At 52.0% G+C, this 18,108-nt stretch overlaps 1 long non-coding RNA gene across 1 annotated transcript; it reads left to right on the top strand.

Annotated features, from left to right (window-relative positions):
• Positions 1-730: 730 nt before the first annotated feature.
• Positions 731-17,890, top strand: LOC138847439 (uncharacterized). Its single transcript, XR_011385271.1, has 4 exons — positions 731-5,427; positions 8,838-8,998; positions 11,359-11,474; positions 16,486-17,890. It is a non-coding gene; the product is annotated as an uncharacterized lncRNA (long non-coding RNA).
• Positions 17,891-18,108: the final 218 nt, after the last annotated feature.

The raw sequence follows: 18,108 nt of genomic DNA, 5'->3' as shown, positions 1-18,108 counted from the left end.
AAACAACTCGTTAAGTGAATAAATCTTAGGTGTTCTTATCACACACACACACACACACACACAACTATAGAATACAATAGATAAGATAATTTCCTTGACTGTAGTAATCATTTCCCTGTATCTGTGTGCATCAAAAAGCCATGTTGTATATAATTTAAAAATAACAAAATGTATGCAAAGGACGAGGAGGGAGGGGAAACCGTAAACTAAGTAGACTTCGGTTTTTAAAAGGCTTAATTGTTTTAATCTTGGATGTGCCCTATTGGATGATTAATGCAAGGAAGTGAGAACTCCGGAAGTGAACACGGTGGTTACTCCTGGAGGCAGGGTTGGGGCTAAGGTTGTGACGGGGCCTGTGGGTGGCTTCCAGGGCAGGGGGCCGAGTCCTGTTGACTGGGATGGTGATGACAAGGATGCAAGTCTCATCATCATTCACAACGCTGCAGGTTCGGTGGTGCCTGTGTCTGAGCTTTATTTCACAAGGTTTAAACTGGCAGGGGTCACTCTCTTCAGTTTCATGTGCACGTGGCTGTTAAGTTCTGGTGCCCAGAGCCATAGTTAAGGACTCTGGTCCTTCAAACCCAAGCAGCTTTGCAATTGTCTTGTTTCCCCCTAAAGACTTGTTTATTTATTTGAAAGGCAGAGGGAGAGGGAGAGGGAGAGGGAGAGGGAGAGGGAGAGGGAGAGAGAGAGAGAGAGAGAGAGTGTTCCATCCGGTGGTTCGCTCCCCAGATGGCTACAGTGAGCCAAGGCAAAGCCAGGAGCCAGGAGCTTCGTCTGGGTCTCCGTCATAGGTGCAGGGGCCTAAGCACTTGGTCCATCTTCTGCTTTCCCAGGTGCATTAGTGGGGAGCTGGATAGGGAAGAGGAGCAGCTGGGACATGAACTAGTATACATATGGGATGCCAGCACTGTAGGCAGATGCTTAACCCACTGCGCCACAGCGCTGGCCCCATAGTAAAGAGAACTTGTAGCCCAACATGAGAGAAAGAACAAAGGACTTGGAATAATCAGGTAGACCTGGGCTAACATGTGCTGTCTATAGTTGGCTAACATGTGCTGTCTGGTTGGCTTCTACTTAAGAGCTGTACGGTGTTGTGAAAGGACCCAACCCCATAGAGCTTCCGTTTCCTTATGTATGAAATGGGGATAATGGATTGTTGGGAGGATTAGATAAGTGTGTGCAATGGTATACAGTAGGTGCTCAGTGATGCTATTGCTATAATTACTCTGATGAGTCACAGAACAGGTTGGCCAGGTTCTAGAACTTGGAAAGTGTATGGGAGTCTGCCGCCATGTTGGGTAGTCATTCTCGTTTTTCCCATGGTTGCTCTAAGCCCCAAACAAAGGTCTTTTCTCCTCCTGCTGGCTGGCTTTTCATGGAGGACAGGCCCAAGCAGGGAAGCACCGGGTCATGCCTTTGAGCGCTGGGAGCGTTGTCCGTCTCCGAAGTGTTCTTCTCTGGACACCGATGAGTGATTCAATAGTTAATGAGAATTAGGGAATCAGTGAGGCATGCTCACCACGACAAAGACAGTGACAAAAACGCCTTCATCAAATAGTCCTTTCCCATCCAGGGCTCTGAAATCGGGAGGCGCTGCTCGCCAGGGTCCAGCCTCAGTCCACGCCGCTGAGGTCACCGGGACCCACACCACGAATGGAGGTGACATCTTCCTCCCCCAGGGACTGCGGGCCATGTCTGGAGGTGGTTGTCCTGACTTGAGGCAGAGGCTAGGGATGCTGCTAAGTGAACCTCCTGGGTCACACAGGACAGTGCCCCCCAGCATGAGATATCCGGCCTCAAATGTCAACGGGGCCATGGGAGGGAACCCCTGACCCGGAGGGACGTGAGAAGGAGACCTGTGGCCTGAAACCTGCAGGTCCTGCTTCAGGCCTCTTGACATAGGCCCGGGGAGGGGCAGGAGACTTGGGGCCGGTGGAGGTGGGGTGACTTGCCCGTGCTCCTTCAGCCGCCAGGGAAGTGGTTCTCTGACTCCAAGGCTTGGTGTCCAATGGGGCTCTGCCTCCAGGACGTTGCCTAAGAATGGAAACTCGTGATAATGCTTTAAAATATGACCTTCAAAGGATGACCCGGGCCACAGGAAGGAGGCGCTGGCTTTCCCTTGCCTCCTGAGTTGCTCATAGCACAGCCTCTCTGTGGCTTTCCATTCCCAACTCGGAGAGGAGCCCAGCCTGGCTCCTGAGGCAGCATACAAGCTCCTTCAAGTTCAGGCCCTGCTCAGCTCTCCATACCTGCCTGGTGCCTGCTCCCCTAGCAGTCTCCCCTCCCCCGGAATCTCCTCCTCACAGCCATGCTTTTGTTCCCCGATTTCCCAATGTGGGAACGTTCTCTCTGGTATACCAGCTGACTTTACAGCATCAATGGATGACATTTTGTCGTGAATACTTAGGTATTTATTTTAATGTGTATTAGGAAAAAGGAAACGGGCACACGAACTCATAATATAGTATGCCCTTTTCAAGTAAATGTATTTAAGTTTTAAGAATAGTCTAATAAAATATTATTTAAATATCGCACAGGGGATAGTCATTTGTAGTAAAAATCATGCAGGTGATTTGCATAGACATGGAGGGCGACTTTGCCCAGGCTCTTTCCCTGGCTTGATGCCCTTCTCCCTGGCCTCTCTTCATGCACCACACTCCCTGCCCAGCTAATGCCTACTCGTTCCTAAAGACTCAGCTCAGGCCTTCATCCTTCTAGAAGCTTCTCTCATGCACACCTCCACTTCTGTCTAGCCCAGGCTGGGTACAGTGTAGCCTCTGTGAATTCCCAGAGGTAGGACACACAGCTTAGTGAGCATCGACATACAACTGCCCAGCTTGGAGGAGTCTGGGCAGAGGCTCAGTCGTCGAACCGGCAAGACACAAAGCGCCGCTGTTTGCTGTGGAATTCTAGTGCCTAGTTCAGCCCAGCCTGTGGAACGAGCTCCTGACCAGAACCAAGTCTTAGCAACAAGCCGGGACACGAGAACAACTCCGCTTCATCGTCACACTCACCCTGGACAAGTACCAAAGCACCGTGCAGCATCCTACCCCAACCTGCGCCATGTGCCAGAATGTCTCCAATGTCATGACTGGGACACTTGGGTCCGTTTGAGTTTGGCCAAATCCATTTGTTCCAGTTTGGTTCAGTTTCCCCCTCTGTAACATGGGGAGGGGCGTAGTCCCCACCCCCACCCCACCCTCAAGATTGCAAGAGTTTCACCCCCAGTGGGAGGCTATGGAAGGACTTTGTAATCCACAAAGCACTTTTGAATGAGTGGAATGGCTTGTTATTTTTAAGCTCCTAAATGAGGACAGCCTGGTGCTCTGGGGTTTTCCGTGCAGTGCTGCGTAACCAGAATAACCAGACTGCATTTTCGTGTGTCCGCACACAGATGCTTGCACACATGCACACACCTTCCCTGTATAATGTGGCTCTGGGGCCTCCTGGAGATGCTAGGAGATCCAGAACACAGTGAACTTTTTTTTTTTTTAAAGAGATTTATTTATTTATTTGAAAGGCAGAGTTACAGAGAGGCAGAGGCAGAGAGAGAGAGAGAAGTCTTACATCTGCTGGTTCACTCTCAAATGGCTGCAACAGCCAGAGCTGGACCTATCTGAAGCCAGGAGCCAGAAGCTTCTTCTGGGTCTCCCACATGGGTGCAGGGCTCCAATCTCTACTGCTTTCCCAGGCCATAGCAGAGAGCTGGATCAGAAGTGGAGCAGCTGGGACTAGAACCAGCGCTCATATGAGATGCAGGCGCCGCAGGTGGAGGATTAACCTGCTACACCACAGTGCCGGCCCCATCTCTCTGTCTTTTTCTTGCCTAAAAAACAAGCTTATGAAGCAAGAAGGCAATACCAGAGGCTGTTTTCTGATTCACCCCAGAGCGTCTGGTGTATCAGAACACTCCTTGCAGTGAGCTCTGAATGAGGGCCAACCTGGTGGCGAGGAACGGAGACACTTGGGGCAGGCAGAGCCTCCAGCCCATTTGGGTCTTTGGAAGAGCCCAGCTGCCCTATGCCTGCTTTGTCTTCTCATCTGGGTTCGCCAAGTGCTTTTCAATGGGATGTGGTGCTTGGAGTGTTTCTGCCCATAGTGAGGCTCTGGGGATTGGGGAATTGGTATATAGGGTTCCCCTCGGGATTCTGCCAGTGGGATCTTGAATTATATCAAACAATGGCCTCTCCTTGGGATGAAGCTAGACAGAGGGGATAACTACAGATAGATGGGGAAGGGGAAAAGGCTGTCCTGAGAGGCCCCATGGGGCAGAACAAGGACCAAGGATGCAACCTTGGGCTCCACATCGGGAAGAATGTTCTAGCATGTCAGCAGTGCCCAATGCTGAGAAGGAGCGGGAGGGAGCTCCCTGTTCCCAGAGGAGTGGGAGCCGTCCTTTGGTGGGGGCATCATAGAGGGCTCTCCAGGATCTGGAGGCAACATCAATGACTCCTTGTAGGGGTTCTGACCCCATCACTCCACCAAGGGCTGCTTCCTTCGATCTCGAGCTTAGGGGTCTCCGCACCAGGCCACACTGCTCCTTGGATTCCAACTTCCAATGTGCTAATCTCCAAGAGGCAAGAAGTGTATCGTTTATTTTTCATTGTGATAACACAGGACATAAAATGTACCATCTTAACTCTTTTTGAATGCATGGTTTAGTGGTATTAACTGCATTCATATGGTTGTACAACCACCACTTCCACCTGTCTGCAGAACTTTGTCAGCTTCCTCAACCAAAATTCTGTACCCGTTGGGCAATAGAGCCCATTCCCCTCGCCCTCCAGGCCCTGGCCACTGCCATTCTGCTTCAGGGGATTTGACTCCTCTTGGTACCTTACGTACCTGGACTCACACACATCCAGGCTCCCAAACTGGTAAGCCCATGCATTTCTGTTGTTGAAGGTACTGAGGCAGCAGCGTTTAGTTGTAGCAGAAGGAGAGAAAGGAAGCGGGTCAGCATGATCATGGTCTTTGGATGTTAACTTTTTATGGTGCTCTACTGTACTCTATGGTTACACGCAAGAGAATAAATAATGCTGCTTGAAAAAAAGAGTTGCATATCATAAGATTATTCTGATGTGGCAATTCACAAATGTTTTCAAATAGCTGGTACCTTGTAAAAGGAGGCTCTGGTAAACAGGATATTCCTGTTGGCATGGGACTGCATATTTACTTTAAAAAAAAAAACAGTCAACCAATATGAACAAGGAAATAAAGCTGTAGAAATTAGAAAATGCACACATCATAGAAAATCCCCTGGACACAAAGGCGGACACAACCCGCTGAGGGCTGACAAAGAGTATTGGGCAAACAGAAGCTTGCCTGTTGAAATACCTGACGCTTTCCTGGAAAAGTCACACTCAGGTACGTTTATAAGGAAACACGCAGAATGGCAACGCTGGAGGGGAGCTCGGAGAACAGGTAATCTATCCACCCAATTTGACTGGTTGAGGAAATCGAGGCCCAGAGAGGGAAAGGGCTGCGCCCAAGGTCACACAGCAGAACCTGGCTCTTGGGACTCCTGAGCTTGTTTTTTTCTGATTCCAAGCTACTGAGTCCTTCCCTGCCTGCTTTCTTTTCCCCTTTCACTCTTCGGCATCTCTCTCTCTGGCTGGTTCCTAGTTAGGTGTTAAAAAAAGAAAACAACACTGCTCTCCACCTGGCAAATAAGAGCTCGCCACTGCACCTGTGATCCCAGAATTTTTACAGGGCTGCCTGTCTGGTCTCTTCCACTGGCCCCCAAGGATCTGAGAGTTATTCAGAGTGAAGTCAGGGGAGCTCACAGTCGCGGTGCCATCCTTCTCCCCCAGAGCCTGATCTGCTACCTCCATCGACTTGGCAAAACCCTCCCTCCCTGGTTCTCCCTGTCCTCTTGAAGATTTTCTCAAGGAGACCCTTATACCTCCAGTGACGAGTGGGACAGGAGGGTATCGGGGGCACCTTTATCAGCAGCCAGCATGGATAGGCTGAGCACCTACACCCACCATAGGTGTGCACACACACCTCCACACAATCTACACTTCCATGCAACTTGTACACACACAGAGAGACAACACACCTTCTCCACACAGCCCCTGAAGGAAAGAGGTAAGCTCTCGAAGAGTCCCATCTGTGCAGGAATGTGGAGCGGTAGAGAGAGAGTGGGTCTCACCACTGGGCTGGAACCCGGCTCTGTCCTAACCCTGGTCAGTTTCTGAACTTCGCTGAGTTTCAATGCCAACTTCTGAGTGCAAGCTGTTAGGACAACTTGATGAGATGGTGCACTTGGTCCTATGCTCGCTACTTAGTGTCTGCTCGGTGGGCGTCTGCCTTGCTGTTTTGCCATGCACTGCTGCTTGTCTGGGCTTCTGACTTCTCCCCACTGCTGGGGTCAAGGCTGGTGGGACCTGGCAGGCTGGCTGTGACAGCTTCCTGGCGGGACTCAGAACATCATTCTCTCCTCCCCCACCCGACTGGCCCTCCAGAGTGATCTCGCTCAACTGCCAATCTGTTCGCATTCTTCCCTCCGCTAGAGCCTCCTTTGGCTGCCCTTCATGTCCAGGATCAAGTCCAAACTCCCTGGTTTGGCACACGAATCCATCATCATCTGGCACCTGGCAGCCCACGTGACCCAACCTCACACAGTTGCTGGTTGCTCTCTAAACACCTGTTGCTTCTGCACTCCGCGCCTTTGCACATAGTTGCCCCATCACCTGGGATGCCCTTTCTCATGGATCTAGCTCAGTGTTCTCCCTGCACAGTAGCCACAACATCATCAAACTCAGTAGCGCGTGTTCGCGGGCCCCACCTCGGACGCTGGGTACCAGGTCCCGCAAGCTGGGCCTTGCACGCTTGAGTGTGAAAACCACTAACTGGTGAAGCTCAACCTACTCAGTGTTGCTTTCCTGTGCTTCTACTCCCCAACTGCCCACGACCCTTTGCAGGCAGAGGGCTTTCTTCCAAGTGTTCTTCAACTCTGCATACACCTCCTAGAGCTTGTTATATCCTCTGGCTGTTACTGTTGTCTCTTCACACTGATCTTCTATTCCCCAGGAGAGCTTAGGCACGCTCGGCTGTCCGTCCCCGTGCTCAGCATGGGAGCTGAAATGTGTGTGAGCATCAGTGTTCTAAAGCTTTGTACAGCTTGATTTACCCCTGTTTGCAAAACTCATCAGACTCCTTAACCCTGGGCCAAGTTCAGGAACATGGCAGACAGGTCCCCTGTCTGCTCTGCCAACACTCAACCCACACCCTCCTCGACCCTCACCCCCAAATGGTTAGAAATTCCTTGAAATCTTATTTTATTCATGTGCTTTTACATTCTATTCCCTAATATATATGTGCCAATTTTTTTCTTTTTTACATTTTAACTTTTAATAAAATAGGCAAAATGTAAAGTTTACCATCTGAGTTATTTTTATGTTTAGTGGTGTTAAGCATATTCACTCTGGGGTCAGCGCTATGGCTTTGTAGGCTCGGCCTCCACCTGCAGTGCTGGCAGCCCAGGGCAGTGGTTCAAGTCCTGGCTGCTCCTCTTCCGATCGGGCTCTCTGCTATGGCCTGGGAAAGCAGCAGAAGATGGCCCAAGTGCCTGGGCCCCTGCACCTGTGTGGGAGAGCCAAAAGAAACTCCTGGCTCCCGGCTTCAGCCTGACCCACCTCCAGGAACATTGTGGTCATCTGAGGAGTGAACCAGTGGATGGAGGACCTCTCTCTGTCTCTCCCTCTCTGTCTGTAACTCTGTCTCTCAAATAAATACATAAATCTTGAGAAACAAAGTCATTCTGTGATTGTCTTAATGGAGGAAAAAATAATAATTTAAATTACTTAAAACCAAGTGGTAATCCAAAAATACCCATCACATGCATGCTGAGATTAGGAACTCCTCAAGAAGTACCCCTGCATGCCCGTCCTTGAAAATACAGCAGTCCGCCCTCATGTGCTGCTTTGCTCTCTGCAGGTTCAGTTACCTGAGGTCAACTGTGGGCCAAAAGTATTAAATGGAAAATTCCAGATACAAGCAATTCACATTTTTTAAAGAAAAGATTATTCATTTGAAAGTGAGAGTTGGTGGGGGGGAGGGAGGGAGGGAGGGAGAGACACAGAGAAATTTTCCATCCACTGGTTCACTCCCCCAGTGGCCACAATACTCAGGGCTGAGCCAGGCTGAAGCCAGAAACCAGGAGCTTCATCTGGGTCTCCCATGTAAGCGGCAGGGGTCCAAGCACTTGGGCCGTCTTCTGCTGCTTTCCTCAGCCCATTAGCAGGGAGCTGGAATGGAAGTGGAGCAGCCGGGACACAAAACAGTGCCCATATGGGATGCCGGTGTTGCAGGTGGCAGCTTTACCCACTATGCCACAACGCTGGTGCCCAGTTCATCCATTCTAAGTCACAGACCATTCTGAGTAGTATGTTGCAGCCACCAGCCATCTTTCTCTGCCCCACCCGGAATGTGAATTGTCCCTTTCTGCAGCGTATCCACGTTCTATGTGCTACCTGCCCCTTGGTCACCTCAGGTATCGGATTCACTGTGATGGCGTCACAGTGAATGTGTTCCAGGAACCCTTACTTTACTTAATAATGGACCCAAAGTGCTAACATGCAATTTGGATATGCCCAGGAGAAGCTGTGAAGGGAATCTTTCTTCTTTCCTTTTTAAAAGATTTATTCATTTATTTGAAAGAGAGAGAGAGCGAGAGAGATCTTGCATCTGCTGGTTTGTTTTTGAAATGTCTGCAACAGCTGGGGCTGGATCAGGCCAGAGCTAGAAGCCAGGAGTCAGGAACTCCACCCGGGTCTTCCATTGAGTTTTAGGAACTCAAATACTTGGGCTGTTATTTGCTTCGTTTGCAGGTGCGTTAGCAGGAAGCTGGATCTGAACCACAGAGCAGTGGGCCCTTGAACCCAGGCTCTATGGGATCCTAGCAACTCTAGTTGCAGCTTAACCCACTGGATCACAATGTCCACTGTAGGAGATGCTTCCTTTAAGTGGAAAGGCGGAAGTTCACAATGTGGTAAGCAAAGGAAAAATACTATATGCTGAGGTTGCTAAGATTTATGGTAAGAACAAACATCTGCCTGTGAAACTGTGAAGAAGGAAAAGGAAATCTGTCTTGGTTTCACTGTTGCATCTCAGTCTGCAAATTGATGGTGACGCTGCCTAGTAAGTACGTCAGAGAGGACGGAAAAGGCATGAAATTTGTATCTGTATGCACAGGAAACACCCTAGCACACACAGGGTTAGGTACTATCTGTGGTCTCAGCCATCCTCTGGGGGTCGAGGAACAAAACCCCCTCTCCCCACTCTGCCATGGGCCAGGGAGGACCACAGCAGTGAGTGCTAACATCCAATGAATGCTCACTGAGTTCCTGACACTTTGCCAAGTGCTTTCTGTAGATCATGTTTTCGTGTAGTGCCAGCAGCTCCAGGAGGCAGATGTTGTTACTGCCTCCACAGCACACAAGAGGAAACCTGCTTAGAGAAACAACAATTAGCTACAGAGCTGTGGATCTCTGGATTCAGAGCCCAGAGTCCCTGTGCCCAAGCAGCTGGCCAGGCCCCCGGGGGCCGGATCCCACACTCTGGAGACGGCGCCATCTCTCAAGGGTGCAGCAATGTCTTTGGCCTTCTGGCTTCCTCCTCAGCTAGTTCGTCTCTGCATCCGTGGGCTGGAAATGGCCCATGCACCACTGTCTCCAATCATCCAGGCTCAGCCTGGGCTCTGCTGCATGGCATCGCAGACTTTGTCTGAAACTTCTGGAGCAGAGTCCTCAGCCCGACACTGGGGATCTCTGTGCCCCAGCACCCTGGCTGCCCTGGCCAGCCCAGGTCCACAGTCCCTTCCTCAAAACCCCATGGGCCAGGTGTGGCTCAGGATTCAGGATAGTTCTGTTTTTCGACAGGTGTGTCTTCTTTTTAAAGAAATGCATACTCTGTATGAGGGTACTTCAAAAGTTTGTAGGCACAGAGTTGGAAGATGAGTTTCTTTGGGTGCAGAAAGTTTTTTTTTTAATCTGTGCATATAAGAGGTTTTAAAAAATTCATGGCAAATACACATTATGAAACAATTACGCATAGATTTCAAAATCTGCACCAAAATAAAATTATCTTTTAATTGCATAATTTTAAAACATTTGAGGCTGATGTTGTAGTGCAGTAGGTTAAGCCACTGCCTGTGACACCCACATCCCATATGGGCACCGGTTCGAGAACCCACTGCTTCACTTCTGATCCAGCTCTCTGCTATGGCCTGGGAAAGCAGCAGAAGATGATCCAAGTGCTTGGGTCCCTGCACCCATAAGGGAGACCCAGTAGGAGTTCCCGGCTCCTGGCTTCGGCTTCACTCAACTCTGGCTGTTTGCAGCCATTTGGGAAGTGAAGCAGCATATGGAAGATGTCTCTTCATCTTTCTCTTTCCTTCTCTCTCTGTCCCTGTGCCTTTCAGATAAATAAATAAAATCTTTTTTAAAAATTCAAATTTTTATTTGCTTTTTGTTGAAAGGCAGGGAAATAGAGACAGATAGACATCCATTCAGAAATGCTTGCCACAGCCATGAACAGGCCAGGCTGAAACCAGGAGCTGGAGACTAAATCTGGGTCTCCCATATGGGTAGCAGGAACCCAGGCACTTGAGCCATCACCTGCCGCCTTCCCAGGTGCATTAGCACGAAGCTGGATCAGAAGTGGAGCAGCCAGGACCTGAACTGGGATACAGGATACGAGCATCACAAGTGGCCGCATAGCCTGTGGCACCAAGACGCCGGCCCCTTCAACTTATCTCTTTATTATAATTATTATTATTTTAAAAGATTTATTTATTTATTTGAAAGGCAGAGTTACCCATACACACAGTGAGATAGAGAGGGAGAGGAATAGACAGAGAAATCTTCTATCCATTGGTTCATTCTCCAAATAGTCACAAAGGCTGGAGCTGGGCCTGTTTGAAGCCAGGAGCCAGGAGCTTTTCCTGGGTCTCCCGTGCAGGTGCAGGGGCCCAAGGACCTGGGCCATCTTCTACTGCTTTCCCAGGCCATGGCACAGAGCTTGATCGGAAGCGGAGCAGCTGGGACTCGAATCGGCGTCCATATGGGATGCTGGCACTGCAAGTGGCAGTTTTACCCACTACACCACGGTGCCAACCCCTCCAATTTATCTTTTAGTTCCATTTCTCACAGACTATTTGAAATGCTGTCATATTGCATAACACCTCACTGGAGTCTAGGGCAGCACCCCAAGTATCAAACTAGTTACCATTTTTTTTTTTTTTTTGCAGGATTGGCATGAATGTCCACACTGAGTAGATAAAAGGACTCAGATGATCTCAAATTGGCTTTTATGATCAAACAAGTAATTTAGGTGCTTTCCGTTTTTCAGAGCTTTGGGGAATTTGGAGTTTCAGAGTTGTGAATGTGTATCTGCCTCCGAGGGTGACTGCGAGTACCAAACCCACTCAAAGTACCTGCAAGACTTTTCTATGGCGCCTACTGAAGGTACACGAAGCACCAACTTTGAGGCTGCTCTTGGGGGCGGGAGTTGGGCACAGTGGGTAAGACGCTGCCTAGGGCACCTGCGTCCCGTGTTAGAGTGCCTGGGATCGGCTTCCTGCTAACAGGCACCCCGGGAGGCAGCCAGCCATGGCTCAAGTACTTGGGGCCCTTCCGCCCATGGGGGAGACCTGGATTGAGTTTTCAGATCCTGGTGCAGCCAAGGCTGTTACAGGCATTTAGAGAGGAAACAAACAGATATCACTCTGTCTCTGTCTTTCAAATGGCTCACTTGGTTAATCCTCCGCCTGTGGCACCAGTATCCCATATGAGCACTGGGTTCTAGTCCCAGCTGCTCCTCTTCCAGTCCAGCTCTCTGCTGTGGCCCTGGAGGGCAGTGGAGGATGGCCCAAGTGTTTGGGCTCCTGCACCCGCATGGGAGACCAGGAGGAAGCACCTGGCTCCCGGCTTCAGATCAGCGCAGGGCGCCAGCCGTAGCAGCCATTTTGGGGGGGTGAACCAACAGAAAGCAAGACCTTTCTCTCTGTCTCTCTCCCTCACTGTCTAACTCTGCCTGTCAAATAAAATAATAATAATTAAAAAAAGGTAGCCCTTCTTCCTCCACTTTCCAGATCCTCCAGGTTCCCCAGGCCCCTTCCGGACTGCCCTCTTGGGCTGCCCTGTGTGGCCCTGTCCCTGCAGTCGCTGGCACCGAGACAGGCTCTCGCTGTCTCCACATCCTCCTAACTGGACTCCCCCCAGGTGCAAAGGTATCCCATCCCATCCCACATCTTCGCGAGGTCAGATAGTTTGCTCCTTGGTGAGCAGGCCCGTGCCTTTCTGTTTCCCTGGCAGCTGGGGGCTTCCTTGCGAGAGCATGGTCTCATGGTCACGTGCAACCCAGGAACACATTTTCTGGAAGGAAGACTACGGCCACCTCCCTGTGGGAAGGCGAGGAGCCGCTGGGGAGGTGCTGATCTTTCCTCCAGGCTCAGCCGGGTCTAGGTGCCTCTGGGTCTGGCCCTTCCCTCCCCGCAGTCCGGGCTGGGCAAGGCGGTGTTTCGGGAACACAGTTGGAAGGTACAGGAATGTGCAGCCGGCAGAGGCACGGCGTCCACGGGGTCCCGACGTCAGCTTGTAAAGCTCTGTTGTTGCTGCTGTGACGACACTGCACCACGCAATGGGAAAGGCCCTTCCCGATCCAGGCCCTTATTATGTGGGTCCTGTTTTGGCCGCAGACACCACGTGGGCAGCCAGGCCTCTGCTGTTATTTCAGCCTCCGGGTGGAAAACATCCGAACAGTGGAATCTTTTTTGTTCCTGGCTCCAGTCTCGAATGCACAGACTTTGGACTCACCGTTGTTTGTCTCCACCTATCACCGCCCCGAGCAGAAGGGCCTCCCGGGGCCAGGCTACTTCCTTTGTCTCTGGCTTGCTGGCACCCTCCCCACCAGCTTGGCAGGGGCCCAGGGCCCAGAAAACGAGGGAACCCCGGCCATCACTGCGGGCATGGTCCTGCTGGGTGAGGAGTGAGGCTGGAGGGAGAGCCTTTGACGCGTGCGCGGGGGCTCAGCAGGGCCAGCCCCATCTGGGGGCCAAGCAGGGAGGGGGACAAGGACAGGATTGCGCGGGGTCCTGGGAGGCAGCCCGCGCGGGCCTTGGTCACTGGTGCCCCTCGTGGCGCTCGCGGGAACTGCGGGCCGACGTCCCGGCTTGGTTTCGCCGGCTTTGATGAGCCCTGAGCTGGCTTCTTCAGAGGTATGCAGACCTGTCTGCACCCGAAAACCCAAGCGGAGTCCAAAAGGGGCGGGGCGGGGCCGGGCGCCTGGCAGAGGGGCCCCACCTCGCCTGGGCGGACACGGGCACCTGGCACGGGGCCTGGCCGAGTGGGCCCGGGAGGCGGCTCCAGGCCCCGGGCCAGCCACGAAGCTTTTCCACGTGCCCAGCCTGGGCTTCCTGGGAACCACTGCAGGGAAGAGGCGCTGGGCCAGGAGGCAGCTGCTCCAGAAACTGCCACCCCCGGGGGGCGGGGGGGCGGCTCCCTCAGGCCCCTCAGAGCCGGCCTGGGATGTCCTGCGGAAGAGTACTTTCCTGATCCTGGCCTTACCCCCCACCCCAACACACACACACACACACACACACACACACACTGTCGCCTGGCCTGGGGCTCAGGACCACATGGGATATACTGCTAATCTACACCAGCTTTGGAAGATTTAGTGTAGAGGGAAAAGAAAAGAATGTAAGTATTTTATTGTTATCATTATTGATTTTGTCTTCTAGGTTAATAAAACACATTGAAGTTCATTTTACCTGTTTTTAAACATTTTTTAAAAAATTCTGCTACTAGATATTTTAAGATGACACGTGTGGCTCCCAGGGCTGTCCCACTGAGCAGCACTGCTCCCAGTGCCTCCCACGTGCAAGCAGCCTCAGGCCCCAGGCCTTGGTACTTTCTCTTCTCTCTACCTAGAATGCATTTCTTTCAGCTTCTTTCCTTCTCGTCATTCAAATCTAAACTCAAGTTTCTTTCTTTTTTTTTTTTTAAGATATTTGTTTTAATTATTTGAAAAGCAAAAAAAAATTATTTGAAAAGCAGAGTTAGCTAGCTAGAGAGAGAGAGAGAGAGAGAGAGACTTCCATCTGCTGGTTCACTCCCCAAATGGCTGAAATGGTCAGGACTGGGCCAGGCTGATGCCAGGAGCCATGAATTCCATCCAGGGCTCCCACATGGGTGACAGGGGCCCAAAGTCTTGGGCCATCTTCCACTGCTTTCCCAGGCACATTAGCAGGGAGCTGGATGGGAAGTGGAGCAGCCAGGACTTGAACCAGTGCCCATATGGGATGCTGGTCCTGCAGGTGGGTGGCTTAACCTGGCCCCTAAATTCAAATTTCTTACGGTAACTACTCACTCAACAGTCCTCTCCACCCCCTTTCCTCACGCTGTGCAGTTTTATTGTTCCGCCAGACTTTACCCTCTCTGTGTGTTGAGTTTCCGGCTTCCCCACCACACCCCCTGTATCCTTCGAATGCAGGCTCCTTGAGAGCTGAGACCTTGAACATCCTGCTCCCATGTCAGCTCCGTGCCCAGAGTCAATATTTGTTGAATGAAGGTTGAAGGGCTCCTGGGGGTGGGGGAGGTGAGTTCTGCCAATGCCTTTGTTTGCAACCAACTCCAAATTCTGGCATCCCAGGATCCTTCCCCATGGCCTTATCTGCTTGCTTGCTTTGGGAAATGGAAAAGCAAGAGTGACCTAGGCCTGAGTGGAACTCTTGTCTTTCATTGGGTTGCAAGTGAGCTTCAAAATGTGGCTATGACAGCTTCTAGTCTGTGCGCCGATGGGTCCCGTGAGCCAGAAGAGAGGCGGCTGGCCCTCCTGGGGCCCCAGGGCCTGCCTAAGTGTGGATCTTGAAGGGCCCCCTTCCCGACCACATGTGAAGATGTGGGATTTGGAGTTTAGGTCCCCGCCCTGTTGTGTACTCCAAAGCCACTCAGCTGGCATGGCCAAGTCCCCATTAATCAAGCAGCCAGAGTGCTTGAGGCAAGAGGTGTCCTGGTTAATGTAACTTCCTGGCTAAGGATCAACTCATTAGAACATCCTTAGTGAAAACAGGAGCAGCGCATGAATCCACTTTCCAGTTCTAGAAAGCCGTGTCACTGAACAAAATCACATACTCCCAGAAAGGGGGTAGAGTAGTCTTGTCATCCTCTCAACACTAAGCCGAGCCCCGGGCTAAGCCAGAGAAGGGGCCTCCTTTAGGGTCTCCCCCATCCCCCCCAACCCCCCAACCCTCCCACTGATAAGCACAGCCACCGTGACCTTAGGCAAGGCACGCCTTGACCTCCCGGGTTTGTTTCATTCTCTTGCAAGGATGGGGATGGTATCGCCCATCAGCAGGGAAGTTGTGGGCCTGAGAGGTGATCACGCACCCAAACTGTTCAGTGCCTGGCTCAGCACAAGGGCGCAGTGTTTATGATCATGATTTGCAGTGTCGCCGATCACTGCTGTGTGACTGAGCCACACAGGACAGAGCTGGCCTGCAGTCCCAGCCTGCCTCTCCTATGCCCTGGTGTCCTGGGCGAGCTTCTCCACTCCCTGGCCTCACTTCCTCTCTGGATAAGGCAGGAGGTCTGGCTAGATCTGATTTTCACCAGAAACTGGAAGCTGCGGACGCCCTGGGGTCTCTCCTTCTGCCAGCTTCGGGTCTCAGCCTGGTTCTGGAAAACTAGACCCCTCCTCTCCTGGCTGGGATGGCTCCCTTTCAGGGCCAGCTCCCTTGGTGCCGGCTGCCAGTCCCACTGAGCCATTGACAACGAAACTGTCCCTCTGTGGCCACCGCGCCTGCTGGATTCTGCTTGGAAAAAGGCAGTCCTGTGGCGCCCTCTGGAGGAGGCAGGGCTGCCTGTCCTCAGGCCCCAGGTGTTCAGCGTCCGGTCTTGGTCACGAGGGCTTGACCCAGGCTGGCCCTGGGGGAGCAGACATGGCATTAAACCTGCGAATGCACGCTTTGCTTCAAGCAGGGTTGGCCTGTTCTCTTCAACATCTCAGGAGCTGTAAGAGGGCCTCCTCTCTCTGATTGCCGCCCTCAGACTTGCCCGCTGCTTCCTTCTCTGGCCACCCACGCTGGCTCCAGCTTAAAACCCTACAGGAGAGCACAGAGCGGTCTGGTCCCTGGTTGGGAAGCGCATCATTTCTTTGCTTGGCCACTGCAGCTCCTCCTGGGCATCAGAAGATGTGCAGCGGTTGGAGAAGCCACCTGGGACTTCGGTGTTAGGGAAAAGAACCAAGCAGATTGCAACAAGTCCCCTGGTGGGAAAGCTCCCCAGCCCCCTCCCCCAACCTGGCCGCTACAGCCTCCAGGACAAGAGCTCCCTCTATGGGGAGAGGAAGCTGAAGTGGAGGCAGATCTGGTGGCGCTTTGTAGAAACATACTTTGGTTTCCTGTGTGACTTTTTGGTTAAGACGTGGTTCATCCTATGCTGCCCTTGGACTTCAGCCATTCCGTCTTTCACGCAGGGTGAATGGGAAAAAGAACTGTTCTCGGGCCTCAGTGATGTGAGCCCTGCTGTTCCGGAGAGACAGTGAAGAGATGCAAGCGGGGTGGGTGCTGTTTCCTGCTTCTTATGGGGCAGGTGCGTTAATGACTTGCCGGGCAGCTAGTACGGCACTAGAATGGATAAATGCATGCGTACGGGGTCCTTGTGCTGTGAAACTGGTTATGACTGGTTTGCAGGGGTTGAACCTGCCTTGGGGCTGTTACATCTGACTAGACATTGCTGTGACAGAATGTGGGCTTAGTCAAGGCTGGGGGTGGGGGGGACAAGTCTTAACCACAGTATAACTTATAGTTTCCTAAAAGGAAAAAAAAAGTAAACCTGGCAGCCATAGAATACACTATGTGCATTTATAATAGCTATTTTATATATTGTAGAGCCAACGTTTTTAAATTAAATGCTTTACACTAAACAAATTACAATATAGCCCTCCAAGGCTTCTCATGCCAAGCTCCCGACAGCACAGCCAAGGACCCTCCACAGAACACAGTGCATTCACCGGCTGGGACCCCTCTCTCCGGGGGTCCTGATGCCTGATCAGTCAGTCTATCATGGCATGGGTAGCTCCAGAAAGATCTGTTTCCAGAGCCTCTCTGTATGTCTGAACTTGGATGTTCCCCAAAAACTGAGAAACATGAGAGTTGCCAGGTTGAAATGAGTAAATGTGTGTTTAAATGTCTGTGGAGGTCATATGACGTCACCTGTCTTTGTGACTGGCCTCGGCTGTTCCATAGCTCTGTGTAACTCGTGTTGAATATGCGATGTGGGTGAATTTTAATATGCATGATACGATGGGGCGGGGCCTCGGACAATAACAGTGCCCGGGGCCTCCAAGGTCTAAGGTCAGCTGGGGCCTTCACACCGTCTGCCTTGGCCGTCCCGAAGCACTTGCTCTTCCTCCCACAGTCTCTACCCTGCCTCGATGCCAGGCCCTTGCACCTGCACTTGCCCTGCTCCATGTGCCTTCTCGTCCCTCCTGGCCTCACACCCTCTCCACCCGGCCGAGCGGATTCCTACGAATTCCCTACCAGACGCTTCAGGAGCCACTGCCTCTGAGACTCCTTCCTGGACACCCAGTCTGTTTCCTGCTGCAAACTCCGAGCTTGCCTGCTTCCATGAGGAGGGAGCGTGGCAGGAAGCCAGCACCGTCTGCTGCCCCCTTGCTGTCTTTGCCCCAGCCCTGGCCTCCCTGAGCGCCAAGCTTGCGTCTGATTCAGCTCTGTGTCCCCAGCACCGGGCTAGTGCTGGGGTCACAGTGTCCTCTCATTTCATGGGTGGGGAACAGACAAAGAAAAAGGGGAAGGATGAGCGGATGGATGGATGGATGCGTGGGTGTGCAGGTGGATGGATGGACAGATGGATGGATGCGTGGGCATGCAGGTGGATGGATGGATGGATGGATGGATGCGTGGGCGTGCAGGTGGATGGATGGATGGATGGATGGATGGATGGACGGATGGATGTGTGGGCGTGCAGGTGGATGGATGGATGGATGGATGGATGAATGGATGGATGGATGCGTGGGCGTGCAGGTGGATGGATGGACAGATGGATGGATGTGTGGGTGTGCAGGTGGATGGATGGA

Source organism: Oryctolagus cuniculus, chromosome 1, assembly GCF_964237555.1.
Source record: "Oryctolagus cuniculus chromosome 1, mOryCun1.1, whole genome shotgun sequence".
NCBI lineage: Eukaryota > Metazoa > Chordata > Mammalia > Lagomorpha > Leporidae > Oryctolagus > Oryctolagus cuniculus.
Note: the sequence above shows the minus strand (reverse complement) of the source record. Positions and strands in the feature narration are given on the sequence as shown.